The 26,793-nt window shown below is 38.8% G+C and overlaps 1 protein-coding gene across 1 annotated transcript in view; it reads left to right on the top strand.

Moving 5' to 3' along the window:
• The window catches only part of GRK5 (G protein-coupled receptor kinase 5), a 1,993,659-nt gene that overhangs the window by 105,319 nt on the left and 1,861,547 nt on the right, over positions 1 to 26,793 (top strand). The window lies entirely within an intron of this gene.

The following is a 26,793-nucleotide window of genomic DNA, read 5'->3' as shown; positions in this document are numbered from 1 at the left end:
CTTAACTCTGGTAGTGTTGGCAGTTTAGTTCAGAAAATTGAAGTCATAAGCTGCTGAAGTGTCATTATATGGCTCTGGGTTTGATTCTCTGTTCTGCTCTTGTAAGCTGTGTGATTCTGAGCTAGCCAATTTACCAGAAAGCATTTCTGTGCTGGCTCTTAAAGAGGCAGTTTGACTTTTAAACTAATATGTTTAACAAATAAATTTGGGAAAAAAACTAAACTATTTTACATACTAAACATATCAGAAAGAAAAACTTTCTCAGTTTGGTCTTTGCCAGTTTGACTTCCACCTAATATCATAGCAATATCTAACCAGAAGGCCTTCATAAAATCATTAATAATATATTTTTATCAAAGAAAATTGTATCACATGTGGAAATGAGAAGCTGTGCATCTTTTACAGCAATCGCAGTTGCATGTACTACTGGTAACTAGACAAAGACTGTCCTGGTGCATTTGTTAATTCCTCTGAAATTGCCTGTATTTACACATTTTACAAGTTTTTTCTCATTTTGAGGTTGAAAAGGGTCCAGAATGAAACAACCCATCTGCCCAACTATCAGACAAATAAAGAGACAAAAAAAAAATCAAAGCCTATGCAAACAGGGGTTGTGGGAATCAAACTCTGGTTTATACAATTTCCTTGCAGCTCATTGCCATCTTTATATTACCAGCCAGATGGTGACTAGTGATTTAACATATAATGTCATACAGAAACAGAGCCCCATTTATTGTTTGTCTATCTGTCTGCCTGTGTGTCTGTTTGCCTGTCTATCCCTCCATCTATTTATTTATTTATTTATTTACATTTGTTGACCGGGCTAGTCTAACTGGATACATGTCCATTTTCAGTAGAGGCCCGGGGAGAAAAGCTCCAAGCAGACAGGTAAAGACATTATTATACAATAATAATATAGAAAAGCTATCAACATGTACAGATAATACCATTATTTGGGATATTTGCAAAAGAGGATGATCAAGAACAAATTTACAGTAAATGAAAAAGTGTGATTTTTTTTTTTTTTGTAGGACAACATAGTACAGCAAAAAGGCCATAGAATAATTAGCAGTAAAGTACCCTGGAGAAGAGAAATAAAAGGGATAGCAGGAATGTGTAAAGGTAGAGAGATCAGTCAGGGTTAGTGCAGGGGCAGAGCCAGTGAGTTTTAAAATGTTCTTTGAGATGTTTTTTAAAAAGATGTGTGGAAGAGAGAGTAGAAAGTTCACTTGGAAGCTGGTTCCAGGCCTTGCCAACTGTGTTAGCAAAAAGAGAGTCTCCAGCTTTGTTTTTAGATTTAATGGTGGAAACTAGAAGCTTATCGGCTGAGCGAAGAGTAGTAAGGTTTTTGTAAGGGGTAGTCAGATTATTGAGGATTGGGATATTATTAGGGTGGAAACGTATCTTTTGGGTTATAGTAAGTTGATGATAGAGTAGTTGGTGCTGCAGTTCTAACCATCCCAATTGTTTGAGGTTGAGACAGTGGTGTGTTCTAAAGGGGTTGCCGGTAGCAAATCTGGCTATGTTATTATAGCTAGTGGCAAGTTTGTTAAGGTTGCTTTTGGAAAGGTTAGTATAAATGGCAGAAGCATAAAGCAGGGTAGAGATCAGATGAGTTTGGGTTATAGTGGTTCTGGCTGTAGGTGTAAGGAAAGGTTTGATTCTATACAGGGAACCCAGTTTTTTGTTGACAGATTTTATGGTAGTATTGATATGATTGTTATAGCTAAGGTTGTTGTCAATGGTTATGCCTAGGAGTCGTGTTGTGGTATCAGGGGATATGGTGGTTCCATTGTTAGAGGTTATAGTGAAGTGAAATTGTGGTGATTTTAGAGTGGGAGTAAAGAGTAATAATTTTGTTTTTTTTTGCATTCAGGAGGAGGCAGTGTTGCATGAACCAATTTTCAACAGTATGAAATACAGACTGGGTGAGGGTCTGGAGTGTGGTTGGGGACCTAGCAGAGCAGATTAAAGTAGAATCATCGGCATACTGAATGCAGATGGCTTGAGGAATTTTAGTATTTAGGTCATTAATAAACACTGAAAAGAGAAGAGGGCCTAGGATGGAACCTTGAGGTACTCCAAGGTTTATGGGAAGGGGAGTTGACAGCATATTATCCCAAAGGACTGCTTGATGACGGTTGTCTAAGTAGGATTTAAACCAGTGTAATGCCTGTGCGTCCAGTGAATGGGCTTTTAATACCTCTAAAAGTAGATTATGGTTGACCATATCGAAGGCTTTTGAAAGGTCGATAAACAAAGCGGAGGAAAGAGTGTTATTGTTACGATTTTTGTTTATACAGTCAGAAAAGGATAGCAGGGCAGTTGAGGTACTATGGAATGGTCTGAAACCATGTTGCCAGTTGGCAAGCAAATTGTTGTGGAGAAGATGTTCAAGTAGTTGTTGGTGGATACATTTTTCCATTATTTTAGTTATAGGAGAGAGTAAGGCGATAGGTCTAAAGTTGGAAATGTCAGTTGATATCCCACCTTTGTGTAAAGGAATGATGTGAGATACCTTCCATATAAGGAGGATTTTACTTTCTGAAATAGTTCTATTAATAAGGATAGAAATAGGGTAGGCTATAACTTTAGCTGCAATTTGCAGGTATTCTGCTGGTATACAGTCAGCAGAGGGGGTGCATGGCTTGAGTTTTAGAAGGAGGTTACAAATGAGGGATGTAGGAATTGGTTGTATGTGAAAAGAAGGAATAGAGTTTGATGTGGTATTAGGTGGGAGGGAGCTGGTGGGTGGTAGAGAATTAGCTAGAGTTTGTATGGCTTCAATAAAGTAGTTATTAAAGGAATCAGCTATTAGTTTAGGGTTATTTTGGATGATCTCTGATGGGGTGGGAGACTTGGTATGACCTGGATGAAGTAGTTTGTTCATAGCTGACCAGAAATTTTGTGGTTTTTGTTTGTGGGCTTGTTGGAGGTGAATGTAAAAGTTTCTTTTATGTAGTAGGATGTCTTTTTTTGTAGCATTTCTTAATTGTTTAAAGAAAAGGTGGTCAGAAGGGCTTTTAGAGGCTCTCCACTTGGCCTAGATTTTATTTCTTAGGAGGATTTTTTGCCTTGTTTGTTTTGTGAGCCAAGGGACAGTTTTGGTCTTTATTCTGGATGAGCGATGGGGGGCATGGAAGTCTAGGATTTGAAGGAATTTAGTATTAAAGTAGGTAACTGCTTCATCAAGTGGAAGATGAAGCAGTGGTGACCAGTCACAAGCCTTCAGTTCTGTTTGGAAGTTCTCAGGGTGAAAGTTTTTTTTTGAGCGGGAGGTTTTAAAAATAGTAGGATTGGGCCTATGAACTTTTTGTTTAATTATATAGGTAAGAGCATGGTCACTGATGTCATCAGGAAGGGTTCCTGGCTTATAAGTAGCAGGATGATTGTTTATGAGAATCCAGTCAAGTAAGGTTTCCTTACCACTTTGTTTGTGGATTCTCGTAGGGGTGGTTATCATTTGTGAGAAACCAAAAGATTTATGTGGTTAATGGGATTTGGGGACCTACAAGTAGACCAGTCTATATTAAAGTCGCCTAAGACAATGGTTTCCTGGGGTAGGTGTATAGATAGGCTACTAAGTATACTTTCCAGAATACTGATATTGTTTCCTGGGGGAAGGTAGGAACAGATTATGTAGATGGATTTATGGTTATTGATTTGAAGTTTGGCTGAAAGGGTTTCTGCTGTGGGGTTTGTGGGAAGTGGCACATTGAAGGTTGATAGTTGGAGTTCTGATTTATAAAAAATGGCTACTCCCCCACCTATCTATCTATCTATCTTTCTAATTTGTAAACCACAAGAGTTTTTATGATACAACACTTCTCTTTCTTTTTTAGCTCATTAACTGGGACAATAGATACCTACTGTGATAACTGTATCTAATATGAGGTTTATCAAACTGAGTAAGTATTTAAAATATGAGTGTACTAACATGATATTATGGATTATACTTAACTTATCATGGTTTGTTACGGAAATCATATGTTTCAGTGGTATGATACGATTTGCAGATAACTTTACTATTTCTGTCACCCTTGGTTGTTTTCTTGTTTGTTTATTTATTTATTTACATTTTTGATCTAGTGAAATCCTAGGATAAAAACGGTTCGTAAACATTAAAACTGTAAAAATTTAGTGAAGATCACAAACTTTTGCATCATTATGAGAACACATGCAGTATGATTTTAAGAAGTGTGAAATGAGGCAATAATATATACACTGTATAAAAAACAATAAACACTAATTTGATACAATAGTGGCTGTAAAAGCTACATGACAACATATAAATAAGTTTCATATCATGTGAAAAAAAGGGAAAAGTCTTGTATGTAACTGTGACCAAGTGCTGAAAATAAAGGCCAGTAAAAATACATAAATAATTGTAAGATACTGTATTGACTTTCAGGGAGTCATAACCATATGCATGTCATATACATCTTATATGCTGTAGAGATCTGTGGGGGATGTACAGAATCATTTTTTATAGAGAATCTCTCGTTAGACCAAACATCGACTACAGTGCTCCCTTCAGTGTGTACCTTACCGGGCATATGCAACAACCAGAATGCCCACAGAGGTTCCTGACAAAAACAATGCAAGGGATAAACCACACTGAATACACAGACCACCTCAAAGCCTTATCCTTATATTCATTGCCTTACTTTGGTGTGATCTACGCCTGCCTTACAAGACATCATCTGACCCGTTACTGATGGACTTGCTGCACATCTGCTAGTCTATCAGCACTAGAAATACTCTGTTGAAATACCTAAACCTCATTTATGACATAAATAGAGCATGTTGGAGGGCAGGTATGTGTCTCAGAGGCTACCCTAGTGTGGAACAGGCTTCTGATCCATGTGAATCAGTTTGTCCTTGACCCCATTCAAAAGCAACCTGGATCAAAGGATGAGGAACTGGAAAATTTACCCATAGACTAGCACCTATACTGGTCAAAGGCAGCTTGTACATGCTGTGCCACCTACACACAACTATATGCATGGGTAATTTATCCTGTTATTTACAAATGGGATAACATGGCTCGTTTGCCTAGTAATCACCTATGAACCTATGAAGAGCACGTATAAGCATGGCTAATATAACTGGTATATAAGCCTCAGAAGCCAGTAATGTACTAAGAAAAATAGGCAAGGTTTTGAAGGTAATCTGTAAATTACTACACAGATTATGAGGATAACTGCAACTGTCCTATGCATCTTGTGAAAGTACAAGTTGGTGAAGTTTCAGCTGGAGAAAAACAACCAGTCAAGACTTCTACATGACTAAACATTTTGTATTTTTATTTATTTATTTTTGGATGGGAGCAAGACCCCTGTACCCGCTGAACTTGTATATACAAAGCAAAGGTCACACAAACGTGGAGCAAAGGGAAGAGGCCACACATAATGCTGTCACACCATGCTGACAAAGCAGGGTCAGACAGTGTGAAATTGATGAGATGAATGCTTGTCCATTTAGAAATTGTTGAGTAGTAGGTTAGCTGCCTGGAGCTCCTATTCAGTGTTGATATACACACTGGCATTGTGAAGGAGCCATCTTTGCCTCCAGAGGGACATATCCTTAAAATGAACTGCCCACCTAAAAGCTGCTAATGCCCATGCCATTGCCCCCTAATCTCTATAAGGAAATGTGACACTAGGCACACTTCAATGTACCCTATACCATCCCATCAGATGGAGACATGCAAGGGCATCATTACTCCTTTCCTACCCTAAGTCAGTGCCTGTAGTGCCCAAGCCTCCAGCTAGACCAGTTATCTGGGTTAAAGCCAGGCCTTTTTAAACTTGTGCTGCAGAGCCAACCAATAATAAGATGTGAAGAGAAGTGAAGTTGTAAAGAGGCATTACAATGAGAGGTCCAGTATTACTAAAGATATTTTTTCAATGATGTTGTAAAGGCATTTTTTGGGGTTCCCCTCATGGGATATTCATGTCTGTCTAGAAGGGTGATATGGTCAGTCTGTGTAACTGAAATAAGTGTACAGCTTGTTAAATACAGTTTTTGGTGTATACTGTTTATAAGATGAAGCACTCTGGCCAAAGTCTAAACACTATATCATTGTTTAAATCTGTTGTGTCTAGAGTGAATGGACACAGTAAAAGGGCTTGGGCATTGTAGTTTCTATGAAAGACAGTTCCTCACTTCTTATGCAGAAAAAAGTAAGAATGTAGAGACTTTGTTTATTTGCCGAGGTCATAATCTGAGTACAAAAATTAAACTGCAGATGTCTGTTAGGGATTTCCAAATCAAAGTGAAGAAAATATTTTTTAAGAAATGCCTAAGTATTATATTTGGAGAATTAAACACACATTTTGACATCTGAATACCCATATCTCTCTAAAGAGGTCAGACATTTATTAATGAATTAAAATATAACAATATACATTTCCATGTTCTATTTTTTATCTATCTATCTATCTATCTATCTATCTATCTGTCTGTCTGTCTGTCTGTCTGTCTGTCTATCTATCTGTATGTCTATCTATCAGGATGATACAGTTGGGTAGAGCCCCAGTTCAGCAGAGGCCCAGGAAGAAAAGCTCCAGTTGAATTTACTCAAAAAAAAAAAAAAAAAGATTTTGCAGCACAAATTTCAAACAGTTGTACAGCAAAACGTAAGCAGAAAATTCAACAATTTGTAAATACATATTAGCAACATACATTCAGCAAAATTTAACAATATCAGTATGGGTGAATTAAACACAAACAGAATGGGTAATAGATACAAACAGAATGAGGAATATGTTTGAAGCAGTTCATCTAAATTGGAGCCTTTTTAATAAGTTGGATTTGTAAGATCCCAAACAGGAAATGGCTGCTGAAATATATCATTGTAATTCATCTGAGAAATTGCATCGACTTTCTCCGACTAGGTACTTGTTGATGCAGACTTTGCAAGTAACTGCACTGAATACAACAGGAACACATTTGTATGCCGAACCAGAAACTGGTATTTATTTTATTTATTTATTTTATTTTACATTTGTTGACCGGGCTAGTCTAACTGGATACATGTCCATTTTCAGAAGAGGCCCAGTGAGATAAGCTCCAAACTATACTAATATAACAGTAGTACAAAAAATGAAAGACATGAAAGAAACATCTAACTAAAACATTAAAATACATTATTGCTGTAGGCTAACATTGTAGAAACAGCATGAAAAGAATCGTGGGTACATGGTTTAGCACTACAGTAGATCTAGAAGCAAATATCCAGGTTAAGGGGCTGACATTTGACATGGAGAAGACTAGGAAAAGAAAGATAGATTAAAATTAATTGTTAAGTTTGTTCTGAATTATACACTCAAGTAAAACAGATGGTATACATTCAAAGCTGTAAAACAGGTGCCTGGAGCAGGGGTAATTTTCCAATTGTATGTACTACAGGGTAGACTGCAGGCAATAGAAGACTTGAAAAAAAATAGAGCAAAAAAGAGGCTTAGAAATCTGACTAGGTTGTTGAAGGGGGTTGAAAAACAGTAATGCTGTACATTTAGTTTTAATCTGGGTTAATGCATGGGCATAGCCATTGTGTTTTAAGGAATCATTTTTAGTTGATTTTTGAAGAGTGGTAATTATGAAAGTAATTGTAGATTGCTGGGAAGCCTGTTCCAGATTTTCCCTACAGAATTGGAGAAGAGGGAGTCACCTGCTTTATTATAGGATTTCTGGATGGTTATTAGTAATTTATTTGCTGAGCGAAGGGTAGTAAGATTTCTATAGGGGGAGATTAGGCTACTGAGAATAGGAGTATTATTGGGCTGATAAAGTATCTTATGGGTGATGGTAAGTTGTTGAAGTAGTAGTTGGTTTTGCAGTTCTAGCCATCCTAGCTGTTTAAGATTTAGACAATGGTGGGTTCTAAATGGTGAGCCCGTGGCAAATCTGGCAGTGTTGTTATAGGAGGTTGCCAGTTTGTTAAGGTTACTTTTAGAAAGATTGGTATAAATAGGTGAGGCATAGAAGAGGGTAGAGATTAGGTGGGTATGGGCAATGGTGGTTAGGAAAGATTTTATTCTGTAAAGAGAGCCAAGTGTTCTGTTAACAGTTTTGATAGTCGTGTTAATATGCGAGTCAAAGTTAAGGTGTTGATCAATTGTTATGTATAATAGTTTGGTGGTTGGGTCTGGTGTAATGATAGTACCATTACTGGCCTTGATAGTGAGATCAGTAGGAGAGGACTTTAGTGCTGGAGTAAAAAGCACTAATTTAGTTTTTTTGGCATTTAGTAGGAGGTATCGTTGTAGGAACCATTTTTCAACTGAGTTAAATACAGTTTGAGTAATGGTTTGAAGCTCAGTTGATGAGGGGGTAGTACACACTAGTGTAGAATCATCTGCATATTGAATGCAGGTGGCTTGAGGAATATGAAAATGTAGATTGTTAATGAATATCGAGAAGAGGAGAGGTCCCAGGGTAGAGCCTTGTGGGACCCATAGAGTAATAGGAAGATTAGGGGAAAGGTTATTGTCCCAGAGGACAGCTTGCTGTCTATTTTCTAAATAGGACTTGAACCATTGTAGTGCCTGTGAGCTGAATGAGAGTGCTTTTAGTATGTCTAGAAGTATTTGATGGTTCACCACATCAAAGGCTTTAGAAAGGTCAATAAAGAGTGCAGCAGAGAGCTAATTATTGTTACGATGTTTGTTAATGCAATCAGCGAAGGATAAGAAAGCAGTAGTAGTACTATGTATTACTACTACTATCAACTAGAAACAGTCCTAATAAATAGCAGAGACTATGAAAACATTTTGGGACAAAACTCCGATCTTGTATATGCTCTGCTTGTGTATATTGGGGTACAGGAGGAATGTTATTAGAATGTGTGTAATGTTCAAGTTCAAAATGGACTTTTCCTGAGATGCACTTAGAACTTGGGATTTTGTTTTCACTTTAAGCAAGAGTTACTTTGTAGAGTTTCTTGCAAATATTACAGGTTTGAAGGATGGTTGAGCTGCATCAGTTTTTCAGAAATGTATGTTTCAAAGTACCCATGTTATGTAACCCATGTAGAGCTGTAGTAGGTGTGTGGGGTGACTAACTGAAACTAAACTTGTTGTATGTTTCAAAATACTGATGCTACCACTTTACTTCTGATGCATAAATATGAACTCATGTCAGTATGCCTTTATATAGGTTCAAAGGGTATTTTTTCTGACAGATATCATTTAAAGTTTTCAGTGCATTGTGAAGATTCTGGCCTTAGGGATTATGTGCCCATCGTACCACTGGATACTACTGAATCATTTGAAAGAGTATCCACATGAGTCTTTTAATGAAACTTGGGAACCTTTAACTTTTTGGAAAAAATAATGAGTGTACACATCACACTTACTGTGTGCTGTTAGTCCATCAGTTAACTTTTATTTAAGTGTTTCCCCCTAAACACTTTACAAGATATAATGATCAAACTACAAGCCACTGAAATAGTAAATATAAGATAGAAGAATGTAGGTTTATCATAGCAAAGCTGTTTCTGATATAAGAATAAAATATTTTACATGGATGTTTCACATTTGTTGAACAAGGAACCGGCTAAAACAGGATGGCACCTTAAAAGGCACTTAAAAAGAGAGCTTTGCCTGTCACACTCGTTATTAGCTCATTGTTAACTTGTTGCTAGTTATTTATATCAATTAACTTTACAGTTGTACAGGTGTAGGAAAAAGAGAAAAAAACATAAAACGTGAAAAAATACTATGATCTTACAGCGAAGGCGTACAGTATAAAACTATTCCATGAACTGAGTTTTTGGGATTTTGGCATTAGAGAATAAGATTTATTAGTTATATTTCAATGAGTGGCAGGACCTCCCTACTGTTCAGATAAATAATGTGTAACTGTCATACAGGTCCGTGAAAGGCTGTTGTCGTAGAGGACAGTCACGTCATTAGAAGTAAAATTAATAGAAAATTGGTTAGGAATATAACGCATTTGGTAATTCATACAGTTAATCATACCACCCTATCAGACAGACAGACCCTCATTAGATGCTAGAAACTACAGTCAGAGTAGCTAGAAAACAGATAGCAAGCTAATCTGACCCAATTTAAGTTACACATTCCTCTGATGAAATGTTAAAACACAGCTTGAAAGATTCATCTGTTCAAGGAACTCTGCTGGCTAGCTGGATCTGCAGGATGAAACAAATGTAGAGACACTGTTACCGCTTGTTCAGGTTTAATATTCATACTGTGTAAATTCCGGGGCCACCAGACCCCAAGTGCTGCAAAAACACTAAAAGGAAACAGATTGAAAAACAGGGCAGCTTAGTGGCAGAAACAACAGGAAGAAGGGAAAGTGAGCAAAACATATGACAACTAGGCAGTACAATCAGCAAATGAAACAGAGTACAGATTTGGATATGAATAAATGGAAGACTGGCCTAAATTAGCTGACTTAAACATACCCCATCAGCATTGTTGAAACAATATAATCTAGTCTAAATTATGGAAAACAAAATAAGATGATAAAATAAATTTGTCTTAAAGTATCTTTCAGCTGTGTTCTGCCAGCCATCTACTGCCATGTGGGGTCAGCTGTTTATCTGGACAATATAAATTACAAAATTCTGATGCAGCCAAAGACTGGCATTATGTGGAGTTCCTCCACTTCTTTTTTATTGGGACTAATGTAATTCATTATGTACTGTTGATTCTCACTGCACCCTGCATAACTTCATTAGTTTCTGTTGCTGACTCAGAACTTGGGACCACTGTAACAGCAGATATTAGCACAGGAAACGTCATTTAAAAACTCTACTGGTGCATCTGCTGAACAAACACTGAAACAAATGCTAACAGCAAGAAGTACACCTTTGTGAACAAACATAAAATAATGCATGCTTTGAGATCCTAAGTTAGCAAAGTATGCTTTCTTATTTTTTGTAATGTTTGCCTGTTTAAACTGTGCTAGTATTGATGACTGTTGGGCATTTACCTCATTGACAGTGGAAAAACAACTGAAAAAAATAAAACAAAACCTGCTTTGCTGTTTCTGTTAGTTGACGGGACTCTCCTTTATGCCATAATAAGACCTAAGTCTGCATTTGCTAGAGGAAACTGAGAGGATTACAGGAGTGTATTGTCTGGAGGCAAGTAAAAGCTTGCAGAAGTACCTAGAAATATTCCTTTTACCCTCGTAACTGGATTGTTACTTCCTAATAATTTGAGGTCTAAGATAGCTCATGTAAAGAAGATAAGTAAGTGTTAACAGAAATAATACAGAGCAGTGATTGGGGCAGCAGTCATCAGGGAGACCAGACGGATATGCAGTACTACTGAATCTGCAGCAGACATGTCTTGAATTAGGGAGGAGTTTATGCATCACAGCCCAAAGATGGCCACCATTCACATGACTGCCTGTTCTACTTACAGAACTGAGAAACTGGAAACTTCTAGTTGAAATAACTATTGATCCAAGAATCTTTATTCTTGAATCTACAGAGTGTCCTATGAAATGGAAGATTAAACTAGTACAAGAGAGGTGTGTGTCCCTCTAACTTTCACAGTGTTGTTGTGTCTTTTGGCTCACAGTGTAAGGCATGAATTACATCACTTGGAAAATAGTTTGTTGATCACATCTGACTGAAACACTAATATAGCATTCACCCTTAAGCACAGCTTTGAAAAACTAACCCTCCATTTGTAAGGTAAGCCTCACATCTCTTGCTTCTTGCATATATATATATATATATATATATATATATATATATATATATATATATATATATATATATCTGTGGGTCTACTTCAGTAGACCAAAATTACACTTAATTGAAACTTACTTTACTGAGCTGACATCACTGAACTTCGAATAAACTGAAGCTTCACATTACCGCATTTTCTTACAGGGATTGGAAGCACTTGGCCAACATTCAGTGTAAAAAAACACACTGCAGTATGTCAAACCCACCCAGGAGGGGGGCTATGCCCCCACACCCTTCTAACTAAATATATCAACTCTGGAATTGCACTACAGTGGGGAAAATGGCAAATTTCCCCGTGTTGGCCAAGTGCCTCTCTATTCCCTGTAAAAAAATACAGTAATATGAAGCTTCGGTTTATTCAAACTTCGGTGATGTCATCTTGGTAAACTAAGTTTCGATTAAGTCCAGTTTAGGTCTACTGAAGTAGACCAATACATTAAGATATATATATATATATATATATATATATATATATATATATATATGTACACATACCCAAATTCCATGGTCACACAATACTGGGGAAGGGAAAAACTCAATAAAATAGTCTGCAGCGCTTTGTTATCCTTCTAACATGGTTGAGCAAGTCATTTCCAAGGAAATGCTTTTTTGAGGAAACAGAGGGCAGCTGTCCCCTTCCGATATGCCTTTCCACAATTTGTATATTGTCCAAACTCTACTGGGCCTTTGTATGGATGATTTGACCACAAAGCCTAAGGACAATGCTGAGAGCTTTCACAGAACAGAAACATAGGAAAGTGTCAAAAGTTCAAGAGGAGAGGGAAGCATTTTCTTGTTGCGGGATACATTAATTAACATGGCTGGAAAAGGATGGAGCAGTCAGACACTTCAGATATATATATCAGATTCCATGGTTGATAAAAACAAGGAATGAATCCCGAGGAACATAAGAGCAGTTGAGAATGGTAGGCATTTTGATATCATTATTCATGACACAAGCATCCTCCAAAAGGGTCTCACAGAGACGGATAACTGGTGCCAGAGCCATGGCCTAAAGCTAAATGCCAAAAAGTGCATAGTTATCCCCTTTGGGAAAAACAAAATGCCCACAAATGACCACATAGGTGGTAATCCATTAAGTACGGAAGAAGTAATTAGGGATATGGGGACCCAAGTAGATAGCAATCTCTCCTTTGACAATCACGTTGCCAAAGTGGTGAGAAAGACCTTCTATATAGCCCACCTTAACACAAAAGGGTTCACATCTAGATCAAGAGAGGTCTTTGTGCCCCTCTACTCATCACTCATCAGGCCCATAATTGAATACAATGCTCCATTTGGGATGTACCTTACCCGACACCTGCAGCAACTGTAAAGACCCCAAAAGTACCTCACCCAGAGTATCAAGGGATTCAAACAGATGCCCTACGCAGTTAGGCTAAAGAAACTCCAGCTCTACTCAGTTGCTTACCGCCTACTCACTGGCGATCTGTGCCTGACGTATAAAGCCATGTCCAAACCAGAATTAATGGACATGCTCCACCTCAGGAAATCCAAATCCCTTAGAGCTACATGCTCCAGGGACTTAAACCTCAGCACAGAAATAAATAGGACATGCTGGAGGGACAGATTCATATCCCAGAGGCTCCCCTTACTCTGGAACAAAATCCCAATCCATGATAGGCAGAGCCCCTCAATGACCCTCTTCAAGAGAAATCTTGACGAGTGGATGGGAGATCGTAGGTTTACCTCTGGGATCTCTTCTGTGTCCCTACTAGACAGAGGCACAGTAAACTAACCTTAAAAGGGCTATCTTCTGTGACCTACTATACAGAGGCACAGTCAACTAATCTAAAAGGCTGGCAAAAGCCAAACACACTCTGGCTAGGCTTATAAATGCCCTAGGGCAGATAGCCTAGTATCAACCTATGAACCTATGAGGAAGTAGTGCAGGATAAATGAGGTCATAGGTTTTATAGGTGCATACTAGCCTTCTAAGAATTGGTCTTTTCCTGTCTCTTCCAGGTCTTCTCAGTCCAAACCCAGGAACAGCAGTCCACCTAGGCTACAGTCTCAAGGTACTCACAGGCCTAAGCAGTGGGGGGCTCCCACTTCCAAAACTGGAAGTAGTAAGACACCCCCCATGGTAAACTGTCACAATAACTTAACCTTAAACCTTCCAAGCCCTGCTCAACTGCCTGCTCCCTTAGGGGGAAAGATCGCCCTGCATGCAAAAAACTTGGAACTCATTATCCAAGACAAATGGGTTTTAAATATAGTTTAATTCAAAAAAGCAAGAACCAGCAAAACAGTGACAATGAGATTTATTATAATTGTATAAGGAGAACAAACAGACCAGTTTCAGCTGAAAAGTTAGAAAGCCTTCATCAGTGTAAATATAAATATAGTTTCCCCAAGGATACAAATTCCACTTTCACGCCTTACCAACCCCAAACGGTTGGCCAGACCTACCCCCAAATCAGTGGGCAGAGGCTCAACAGCAGGTTATCTCTCTTCTAAGTATCAGGGCTATTCAACCTGTCCCAGCAGAGGAAAGGGGACAAGGTTTTTAGTTAAGACTTTTCCTGGTACCCAGAAAAGACAACTCCTGGCATCCTATCCTGGACCTCTCTATTCTAAACACCTTTTTGGTAATCCCAAAATTCAAAATGCTAACTCTTCATCAGTTGCTTCCCATGCTAGGCAAAAATGCCTGGTTGGCAAAATTGGACTTAAAGGAAGCTTACCTGCACATTCCAATAAGGGAATCTTGCAGAAAATACCTACGCTTCAGAGCAGGCTACATGCACTATCAGTTCTCTGCACTGCCCTTTGGCTTATCTACTGCACCCAGGGTATTCACAAAGTGCATAGCTCCAGTCATTGCATTCTACAGCAAAGAAATATTCAAATATGCCCATACCTGGACGATTGTCTAATTCAGGCAGAAAGCCAGGACATGCTATTAAATCATCTGGCATTTGTATAGAAACTGCTAACCTCACTGGGGTACACGATAAACAAAAAGAAATCTCATCTAGTACCCTGCCAACAGATTGTATTCCTGGGAGCAAGCTTGAACACATCTTCCCAGATGGCCTACTTCATGCCAGAGAAACAAGTTTATTTGACTGCCTTCTTCAAACTACTGGCCAGAAAGACCCAGCTATCTGCAAGGAAAATACTGCAAGCCCTGGGGTTCATGGCTTCTTGCATCCTACTAATTCCATATGCAAGACTGCATATGAGAAAACTACAATGGTATCTAAAAAGCCTGTGGTGTCAACATTCTCAGGACCTGGAATCAATGATTCCTATCATTCCTTGTATAAAGACAGAGTTCCTTTGGTGGGCAGAGGCCTGCTACCACAACAAGGGACTACCATTCACTCTACCCCCTGCTGCCCAAACCCTAACAACAGGCGCATCAGACTATGCATGGGGGCTCACTTGGCAGGGCAGTGCATTCAGGGTAAATGGAACCCGAGTCAAATGCATCTGCATATCAGTCAAAAAGAAAAGTTAGCTGTACAGAATTTTCTGACAGCTTTCAAGGACCACATTCTTCCACGACAATTATTGGTAAAGACAGACAACACCACTGTTATGTGGTACATAAACAAGCAGGGGGGGGGGACTCACTCGTACCCTCTCTGCAGACTAGCCATGGCTCTGTGGAACACAGCCTTGAGCTACCAAGTGCACCTGCAAGCTCACTTCCTGCCAGGCAAGCTAAATTCACTGGCAGATGACCTAAGCAGAAATATAATGGATCCACATGAGTGGAAACTGGAACCGAAGATATTCAATGTTTTGAGAAACAAATGGGGGAGCCCAGAGATAGACCTGTTTGCCTCCCCTCAGAACTACCAGTTGTACAAATTCTGCACAAGGACTCACTACAGACAAGCTTGGAAAATGGATGCCCTGTCCTTCACCTGGGAAAGCCTCTCTGTTTATGCCTTTCCCCATCTGCCTCTCCTCTCGAAAGTTCTGCTAAAGATCAACCAGGACAAACCAAGGATGATACTCATTGCACCAGACTGTCCATGCCAACACTGGTACCCCCTCTTGCGCAGTATGTCACTGCTGGAGCCATGGCACCTGCCTCAGACCCCCTCCCTGCTGTCCCAGCAGGAGGGCCGGATTCTACACCCCCCCCCCAGCTTCAAACCCTGAACCTTGCAGCCTGGCTAATTACCTGAGCTCTCCAATACCATTCCTCAGTAAGCAAGTGTTGGGTGTCATTCTGGAGGCAAGGAGGCCTAGTACTAGAAAATCCTATGCTGAAAAGTGGAAAAGATACTGTTCCTGGAGCCAGACTCAGGGGATGGGCACAATAGTGCCCAGCTTACTGCATATTGGCAACAACATACCAATCTTAGAAGACTTCCTCAGCTGGACTTCCACAAACTTCCCCCAAGAAACTATAATTCTGGGCGACTTTAATATAGACTGGAATACTATTAGTAGCAACAATCCCTCCTGTCATATAAACCTACATAGTTTTACACAATCCATTACCACCACAACTAGGTTTAATAAACCAAATAAGAAACAAAGTATCTTAGACTGGATACTTATAAACAAAGTTAATGTCTCTTACAAAGTAGGAACTATGCCCGATGACCTCAGTGACCACTGCCTAACCTATATCTCCAGAGTAAAGACCGACTATCTAAACCTCCCTAACACTAGAATAATACGCTCTACCAAAAACTTTAACAGTGATTTGTTTCAAAAGGATCTCAAACATGTAACTGGAAACTCTTAAAATCACTTCCTCTTAATGAAGCAGTATCATTCTTTAACTCAACCTTCCTTTCCATTTTGGATAAACATGCCCCTACACGCTCTATTAGAATGAAGTCTAATACAGCCCCATGGCTCTCTAAGGAAACAAAGAAACTAATTCACAGTAAAAATAAAATTTGGGCCAAATGGAGACACCATAGAACCACCTCTGATTTTCATCATTTTTGCAAACTTAGAAATCTCACAAAAAAAGCAATAATCTCTGACAAAAAGAACTATTACTGTGATCTTCAAACAACCCAATTATACAAACCAAAACAATTCTGGTCTTCAATCAACAAACTCCTTTCTCCTGGTTCAGCTAAAACTCCCTCCCCTATAAACGCAAAACCCAGACAACCCTAGCCATACTGCTAACGCCTTCAACACCTTTTTTATTGAAACCATTCAATCTCTTGCTAGACAACTGAACGCCAATAACTTTTACCCTCCAAATAATCTTATGGACTCATCCCAAAACTTCACTCTTCATCCTATCTCTACCTCCTTCATCTATAAGCTTATTCTTAAACTGAAACCCTGCACCCCTCTGCTGACAAACTCCCCTCTCTCTTTCTTCAAAAGGCTGCTAAACAGATTGCATACCCTATATCTTTACTCATTAATAGGACTATCCAAGAAGGAACCATACCAGATATATGGAAAATCTCTCATATCATCCCACTACACAAAGGTGGAAACTCTATTGACTTTACTAACTTTAGACCTATTGCTCTTCTCTCTCCTCTTGCTAAGATTATGGAGAAATGCATTCATCAGCAACTCATACATTATCTCTCTTCTCACAACATAATTGCCAACTGTCAACATGGCTTTAGGCCCCACCATAGCACCTCCACTGCCCTCCTTTCTTTCATAGATACTATCAACAACTATCGAAACTCCAATATCTTCTTCTCTGCTCTATTTATTGACCTCTCCAAAGCTTTTGACATGGTGAACCACTCTTCCCTTATTAATATACTTAAATCCCTCTCATTTGATAACCTGGCTTTAAAATGGTTTACCTCCTATCTTAACAACAGACATCAAGCCGTCCTTTGGGACAATCATATCTCTTCTCTACTGCCTGTTTCAATTGGAGTTCCACAGGGCTCTATCCTAGGTCCACTTCTCTTCTCCCTATACATAAACGATCTCAACACAGTCATCCCTCAAGCTACCTGCATCCAATATGCTGACGACTCAACAATCATTTGCTCAGCATCCACCCCCACAGAACTACTGTCTCTAACTCAAACTACCTTTAACACTGTAGAAACTTGGTTTACTAGACGATACCTCCTCCTCAATGCTAAAAAAACAAAACTTCTCCTTTTCACTCCTACCACTCGAGCCTCCCCATTAAACTTCAACATTTTGTCTAATGACACTACTGTTATTTCTCCTGACACAACAACTAAACTGCTAGGAATTACCATCGACAACAATCTGACTTTTGATCAACACATCAATAACACCATCAAAACTGTTAATAAAAATAGGATCATTATACCGTATCAAACCTTTTCTCACACCTTCTACCAGAGCTACTATTGCCCACTCCCATCTTATATCTACTCTCTTCTATGCCTCACCAATCTTCACTAACCTTAAGAAGGCCAACCTAAATAAACTAGCAACTTGTTACAATAGCATTGCCCGATTTGCCACCAGCAACCCTTTCAAAACACACCACTGTCACAACCTAAAACTCCTAGGCTGGCTTGAGCTACAAAACTGTCTTTTGATCTCACAACTTACCATTGCTCACAAGATACTCTACCAACCTTATAACACCCCTATACTTTCTCAACTTTTAATCCCTTACAATAATCTTACTTCCCTTCAATCTTCTTCCAAACTCATGACTAAATCAGTAAAGTCCCATAACCTAGCTGGTGACTCTCTGTTCACTAATACTATAGGAAGGATATGGAATCAGCTACCCACTGATATCACTCTAACCTCCTCCTTACCTCTGTTCAAACAAAAAATTAAACTGTGTTTCCAAAATCACTGGCTCTGTTCCTGTAGGACTCCTGACTAATTTCTTCTTTCCCCTCCACCACTAGAACTTTACACTTTACTTAGTAAATATACTTATTCCTACTTCTTACTGCCCTGTTACTATCCTCTAATGCTCTAACCTCTCCTCCTTTCTCTCTCCCCTGTCCTCTTATACACATTCTTACCCTTCTCCTCTCCAGACTATTGCTTCTTTCCCTCTTCCTCCTTTTTATTCCCTTCTTATCTCCTGTTCTTCTTCTCTTCTTCATTTTTCTTTTGAAACCTTCTTGCTAATCCTGACTTTTTGTAATGCTTTTTACTGAACAACAATTTTTTTTTGTAGTATGTTCCTTAGATACTTCATGTATATTTATTTTTTGTTTATTTCATGTTACTAAATGATAATTCATTTTGTACTTAATTATGTACTCTGTAAATTGTCCCATTGAAATTTAGTATGTGTGGAGCTTTTCTCCTCGGGCCTCTACTGAAAATGGACATATATCCAGCTAGACTAGCCCGGTTAACAAATGTAAAATAAAATAAAATAAAAATATTGTTCAATACTTAACAGAGATTATCCACAAGGGCCTTTCCTTCTCATCTATTAAAATTCATGCCTCAGCCATTTCAGCACATTATAATACTGAGCCACCCCTCTTCTCTCACCCCCTGCTGAAACAATTCCTCAGAGGGGCCAACAATTTAAGACCACACAGGAGAGATCCTGCTCCAGCCTGGGACCTTAACTTTGTATTGGAAAAACTCACTCTACCTCCTTTTGAGCCAGCTGCAACTGCAGAGTTGAAATTCCTTTATTGGAAAACAGCCTTCCTTCTAGCCATCACTTCAGCAAGAAGAGTGTCTGAATTGCAGGTCCTCATGGCAGTGGAGCCCTTCATCATCTTCCATGCAGACAGGGTGTCCCTCAGGACCAATCCTTCCTTTATGCCCAAGGTGGTATCCAGTGTGGCCCTTAATCAGTCCATTCATTTGCCAACCTTCTTCTCTAATCCACAGAACAAAGAGGAACAAATACTGCACTCTTTGGACGTTCACAGACAACTTAGATTTTAAATGGACAGGACTAAGCCTCTCTGGGAAACTGAACAGCTGCTAGTTGCCTTTGCTGCCAGGGCAGAGGGGAAGGCCATTTCAAAGCAAACCATTTCTAAGTGGATAGGCCATTGCATTAATTTCTGCTATAAGCACCATGGAAAACACCCCACAGGGGATAAGATCACATTCCTCCAGGGTGGCATCTACTTCAACAGCGTTTCTCAGAGGTGTCCTACCAGGGACATCCTAGAAGCTGCTACTTGGAGCTCTGTACATACCTTCACCAAGCATTACCACTTGCCTATTTTTTCTAAATCCAGAGCTGATTTTGCCACTGCAGTCTTGCAGGGCTTAATAGCTGGTCCTAATGCTCTCTAACTGCCTCCTCCCTTCCTTAGCTTTGGGAATCAACCCAAATGTAATGACTGCAATAGTGAAACATGAAGAACATAGTACAGTTATGTACACATACCATAAATGTAGATGTTCGAGTGTATTCACTGTTGCAGTCCTGGTTACCCTCCCTCCAGTTCCCTGACTTCCCTTGGCTATACCTTTCTTCTTGTTTAGTGTATTTAAGCTTTCTTGTGTATTTGCTTTTTGTTGGGGGTGTAACGTTGTATATTGCTTCCCATTATGGAGGCACCTGACATCTGGGGCAAGAAAAACTGATGTACTGGTGTCGGCTGCATGCTTTATACCCCTGACTACCTGATGTCATGGAAGAAGAGACAGCATCCGATGCAGGACCCAAGACTTTGATATTCAGGCCAGCTGAGGGCTACCTGCATGCAGATAACCGAAATGTGATGACTGCAACAGTGAATACACTCGAACATCTACATTTATGGTAAGTGTACACAACTGTACTTTTACCATAACCGTAATTAGGTATTTAAACCTTTAAAGACTGAGGTTTGAATTTCAGGAGGGGAGACTGACAAAATATGGTCTCACTTCAGAAAGAGATCTGTTGTATTTTTCTGAAGACTTGGTGGAAAATTATGGATGCATCAAAAGTGCTATCTTAGAAGTGATATGCTTATATTCAAAATTATTATCGTAATTTAAATTAAAGGTGAGTTGGGGAATGCCTCAAGTTGTCAAATGAAATGGCACTGAAATGGCATCAAAAGCAAGAGTAAAAAATGATTACAGTTAAGAATTGTGAAGAAGTGCAGAAAGGAGAAACAGATGGATTTAACAAGTAAAACAGAAGGAAACGAGTTGGCATGAAAATAAATGTCTGAGCAGACAAACTGAAATCCCGTTCCTCAGGAAGGAAATGAAAAAACGTATCGACATATAAAGGACCCAAACAAAGAAAGTCAAAAGGAGAAATATGAAAATAAAAAAAAGGTTGTAGGGATTGGAAAGAAAAAAATGGTAAACACATGGGTTAGCTAAATAAATATCTTTACTCAGAATTCACAAAGAAAGATAACAAAAAATATACAGTAACAGTGTCTCTGAGAGGGGACTAAGTCCAGTGCAGTTACATAAAAGAGAATCCTGAAAGAACTAAGAGTGAGATTGAAGAACATCACCCTAGGCTTCTTGGAGAACAAGGGGCAAACCGGAAAACCAGTTAGTAGACTTCTTAATAAGTCATGGTGAATAGGCATGATCTTTGTTGCAAGGAAGAAGAAAGAAGTGATTCCATTTCACAAGAGTGAGGGTAAAATAGAAGTTGCAAACTCCTGATCTGATGGTTTGACCACATTTGTAGTGAAAATCCTGGGGCTATGGCTGAAGAAAAGAATGCTGAACCTCCAGAAGACTGCGTGTTATATGACCCAAGACATTATGGATTCACAACAGCAAGCCACAAGAAACCAAGTTCTGTGCAGGTACAGTCACCAGGTGCTTAGTCTTATAAGCACTACAAGACAGCACTCCTTCTTCCTGGAAATAATTTATTGATGTTCACAATTCACATACCGGTTTCAGCTGCATAAGCCTTTACCAGTGTCTCAATTCACATACCGGTTTTGGCTCCATAAACCTTCATCAATGTCACTGATGAAGGCTTATGTAGCCGAAACCGGTATGTGAATTGTGAACATCAATAAATTACTTCCAGAATGAAGGAGTGCTGTCTTGTATTGTTGGCTGTTCACAATAGCAAGGTCACATAAAAACATAATATTCTCTGAGTGGGTATCCCCAGAATGAGTCAGATTAGGGTCATGTTGTGGCCTTCTCAGATTTGCAAGGCCCTTAACATGACACCATTGAAAAAAGTTAATGAAACAAATAAACTCACTAGGACCAAGGATATTATATGGGTTTCCAGTTAGTCTGCAACACAGTTCTGTGACTTGTTGACGTCTGTTTCTCAACATGTTAAATCTACATTCTTGTTTTCCTAATGTAACATTTCCCTGACCCAGGTTTTCTATCTGTGTTTCTATACTGTTAATGAAAGTTTTCTTTTCATGCTGCTAGTATTTTAACCTTTGAAAGATGTTTTTTCTTCCTTGTAGCTGTGCGACTGTAGAGTTAGTATATTTGTATAAAAGGGTATAAGGTGAAAGCCCGACACATGGGCAATACAGGGAGGCCTGTCTGCTATGCAAAACATTATTTGTTGTTTGACATGAGTTTGAGGGACTTGTGTTGCTGATTGTTGATTGATCATTTAAAGCTATGGACAATTCAGATCCATTCATACAAGGCACAGAGAGTTAAAGTAGTGATCACAAAGGAAAGAATTGTGTCTAGTGGAGTTAGTCCTTCTGTGTGTCTTTATAAGTTATCTTGATTACTTATCCTGGGAGAAAACTTTTGACATTTTGCTGAATGCTCAAATTTACAGAACAGTGTGTATACAGAGAAAGCTGTTTAAAAAGTGACTACTTAAATTCAATACAAAAATTGTATGTTCTACATCCAGAAGACATATACCAATGAAAGGTGTATACAGTTTGGGGCAGAGTAATAGCAGTAGCAGAAGAGGAAAGGGATGTCGGATAGTTTTATCAGATGTCTTATGGGAGTGTGAGAATGTGTTTGCGTAGGAATGAAGGCTGGTGGAATATTGGGATGTATAAGAAGAGGTATGCCCCACCTCCCTTCTTATTTTTACAGCCATGCAACATTCACAAGTTATCTCTATTCCATTCCACTGTACTGACATATTACAGTGATGTGAGCTGTGCAATATACTTTCATTCAATAATGTATGCATTCTTGTAAATGTTTAATTTAGTACATATTCAGTCTCATGCCTTGCCTATGTATTGTATGTGCAATTATTCTGAAATGCCTTAAAGTCAGTATTGCTTTTTTCTTTGTATTCCTAAGTGCATTTCTTTCTTGTTATTGTCTTTGCCATTGCGGTCCAGGTCATAAATGAAAAGGGTCCCCTTTTCAGTTATCTAGTTAATGAAGTATACATAAATTAAATAAAAAAAAAACATGCACATTAGATGTAAGAGGTCACAACAGTGTATTTGGTAAAAATGTGTCTAAAGTTCTTTGTCCAGTTCTAGGATCTTATTAGTGTAACAGCATGCACGGGATAAAGACATTTCATTGGAGGGCAAAAAAGTGGGCGTATATTACAGGGAATAGAAGAGCTTGATTCTGGAAGTGGCACTACAGAAACAGGTGAGTAAAAATCATCAGAGTTATAATGGACGCGGTCTTTTAAAAAATATGCACAGAAGCACAAGGAGTACAGTGGTTAGCACTGCTGCTTCACTGTACTTGGTTCTCTAGTCAGTGTTTTGGCTAGGTTTGCGGTGGTTAGCACTGCTGCCTCATTGCACTTAGTTCTCTAGTCAGTGTTTTGGCTAGGTTTGCAGTGGTTAGCACTGCTGCTTTACTGAGCTTGGTTCTCTAGTCAGTGTTTTGGCTAGGTTTGCAGTGGTTAGCACTGCTGCTTCACTGTACTTGGTTCTCTAGTCAGTGTTTTGGCTAGGTTTGCAGTGGTTAGCACTGCTGCTTCACTGTACTTGGTTCTCTAGTCAGTGTTTTGGCTAGGTTTGCAGTGGTTAGCACTGCTGCTTCACTGTACTTGGTTCTCTAGTCAGTGTTTTGGCTAGGTTTGCGGTGGTTAGCACTGCTCCCTCATTGCACTTAGTTCTCTAGTCAGTGTTTTGGCTAGGTTTGCAGTGATTAGCTCTGCTGCTTCACTGCACTTGGTTCTCTAGTCAGTGTTCTGGCTAGGTTTACAGTGGTTAGCACTGCTGTTTCACTGCACTTGATCCCCTAGTAGTGTTTTGGTTAGGATCCTTCTGTGTGGAGGTTGTACATCCTCCATCTTGTTGCCTGGATGTTTTCCTAGATGTTCAGGTTTACAACCACTTTACAACGCGTGCCCTAGCTGAAGTGATGATTATCCAGGTTGTCAGTAGGTGTGCCCACAGTGTTTGTGTGTGTGTGTTTGTGTGTCCTGGTGCACACATGTGCAAGAGTATGCTCATGTGCATCCTGCAGTAAATTGGCAACTTGAATTGAAAGTTTCTTTGCCTTGTGCTAACAGAGTCCCAGGATATACTCTAGCTCCCTGACAGCTTGAATTGGATAAAACAGATATTGAAGAATGAAAGCATGAATGAGAATAAAGGAAAACAAAAGGACATAGTCTGAGGATGTAAGTTATTTAAACAAAGAATGGTGAATAAGAAAAAACAGCCCTCTGAAGAGCTAATAGAGACAAGGCAATTAGTTTTCATAAAATCTGTATGGATGAACATTTATTAGTAAATTGGATAAGAAAAACTGGCAGATTATTCTATTTTTACTACTTTATTATGGATGTCCTTGCACCTCGACTTCTGCATTCACAACAGGGAATAACACATACACAGAACATGTAACATATTAGAAACTCTCATGTGAAACATTCAGTTATTTAACACTTCAAATAATCAAGTTGTTCAAGTCATACATCAGTACATTAGAGGAATAGCAGAGAACAAAACACACAGATTTATTAATTTATCATATAAGACGGAACACCACTATGATGCCGTAAAGAATATCACATGGCTATCAGTTAAGGCAGGACTAAGTACTCTGCCCTACAAACTATTAAGAAGATACTGCCCCCCCCCCACCACCACCATTAAAAACACACTACTAGTCAGAAGTTCCAAGTATATCCTAATATGTGCAGATAATGTACACTACAAAGACCCTGACATTCCTTAGCAGGAGCAGAAATAGCCTTCTGCAAAACTGACCCTATAGCACAGAATATCACCAGACAAAATACAAAAAACTAGCAAATGGTCTTTCTTTTGAAAGCTCATGAAAGCACTCTTCACTGGCAATACAAGTGCAGTTGTTGTAGGGAACCAAGTTATTTCTAGGGGGAAAAGTCATACTGTACTCTGCATCCCAACTCATTTGGGATTAGTTATAGTTGTTAAGTGTTTATCCCACAGACAAGTGGTACAGGGTTTGATTCTCACCAAGAGAAATTGGCTAAGCTTAAAATGGTCCACAAGGGCAGCTAGCTTAGCACTTACCTATGAACTTAAAAAAATGTAGAATTTATCAGAATGCAATGTGCAACTATCATGATACACAGACAACTACTCAACCAGTATAACTATGTAAATAAGTATTGCTTGTATCCTTGTATGTAACACAGCAATTTGTGTAGACTAACATTCATGTAAAAGCACAACTATAGTAGTTATTGAACTGTAAATGTCTTATGTGATGTCTATGCAAATATTGACTTGAAATGTAACTTTGAAGGTACTCTATTTCTAAATGTTGTTTTGAAAAGTTGTTATTGCATTTTGGCTTGGGTCATAGCTGAAAATGATGTTTAGACTAGTTATCTTACTAGGATAATAAACTTAAATAAGTAAACCAACCAATAAACAAATAAATGAATAAATACATATATAGTTATAGAAATAATGACATGTTCACAAAATAATGACACGATCAGCAATTAATTAATCTTTTATGGGAACTTATAATCCAGCAAATCAAAATGTCATCACAAGTAATATAAATGTAATTATTTATTAAAGTACTTAAATTAGGAATAGCTAGGATTCCCTTATCCAAAAGTAGATGTCACCTCCATTTGACTTGCATTTACTTGATGTAGAAATGCATTATGAAGTTGGTATGATTCATTGCTCTGCTCCTTGACAAAGTCGATATCTAAAATTCACAAGGACTTTTAAGTTTAAGAATTGTTCATGTTTGTCACTTTTGGTGTCGTATATACTACTCCCTGTGTTGAGTATAGTCAGCTTTAAACTTGAGGTGTGCACTTTGATAATGGAGCAACATGTCTAAAAAACGTTATTAATGTTACAACTTTTTTTTATTTTTGCTCTCTGCCACATATACCAAATGCCAGGCCTGAAACAACAATTCATCGTGACTTAGGTTGTTCATATAATTGATTTTATTGATCCTAGAAGTAGCACTCCTCAAAGTTACTCTAATGTGGCTGGTGGCATTAGCAGAAAGGTTGTGATGCTTTCAAGGGAGTCTGTCCCATCTCTCTCTCTCTGTGGAGTCTACATCAGGAAGGAGCACCCCAACATACTTCTGAACTGTCCAGATTTTTACCTCATATTTTTGGTCTGTTCCTCATAAAACTTGTGGTTTCTGGCATATCAGTGAGGACTGAAGTCACTAATTAATGACATACACTGAGTTTCAGACTTCCTATCCTTCAGAAAATACATGTTAACACATATCCTATTTTTATAAACATCTAAGTTTATACGAGCAATGTTTAAATTTTCTTCCTATTTTTGGGCCTTTGTCCTCCCATTATTTTAGTCTCTGTCCAGATTTCTTGTGCTAAGAGATTAAGAGCTATGCCCACACCATCTTCCTCAAAGAGAGGTGAGCTGGCCTATCCACATGACTCCGCCCTTCTCCCATACCAGCCCTGGCAGATGCCTGAGCCTTTTTTAAACTAATGTTACCTGAGTTGTAGTCAGGGCTTTATCTCTTTATGCCAACAGAGCTGGCTCTGCCCAGCTCTTCATTAATGTAGCTCACCATACTTCCACTTCACATGCCTTTCACATTTTCTGGAAGACCATCAGATATTCCTTCACCATGAGACTGGGGGTCTATGTCAAATAAATGAACGCTTGCAATGTCGAACGTCATATGGTCGAGACCATATGATTGACATTGCAAATGTTCGAAGGTTGACTTTAACAGCGCCATACGGTGCAGAATGGGAGAATTTCCCTTTTCTGCACTGAAGTGCAGTCTCGGAGTTGGAATATTTAGGT

Source organism: Protopterus annectens, chromosome 14.part0, assembly GCF_019279795.1.
Source record: "Protopterus annectens isolate FY-2018-M chromosome 14.part0, PAN1.0, whole genome shotgun sequence".
Classification (NCBI taxonomy): domain Eukaryota; kingdom Metazoa; phylum Chordata; order Ceratodontiformes; family Protopteridae; genus Protopterus; species Protopterus annectens.
This window is presented reverse-complemented; position numbering and strand designations above follow the sequence as displayed.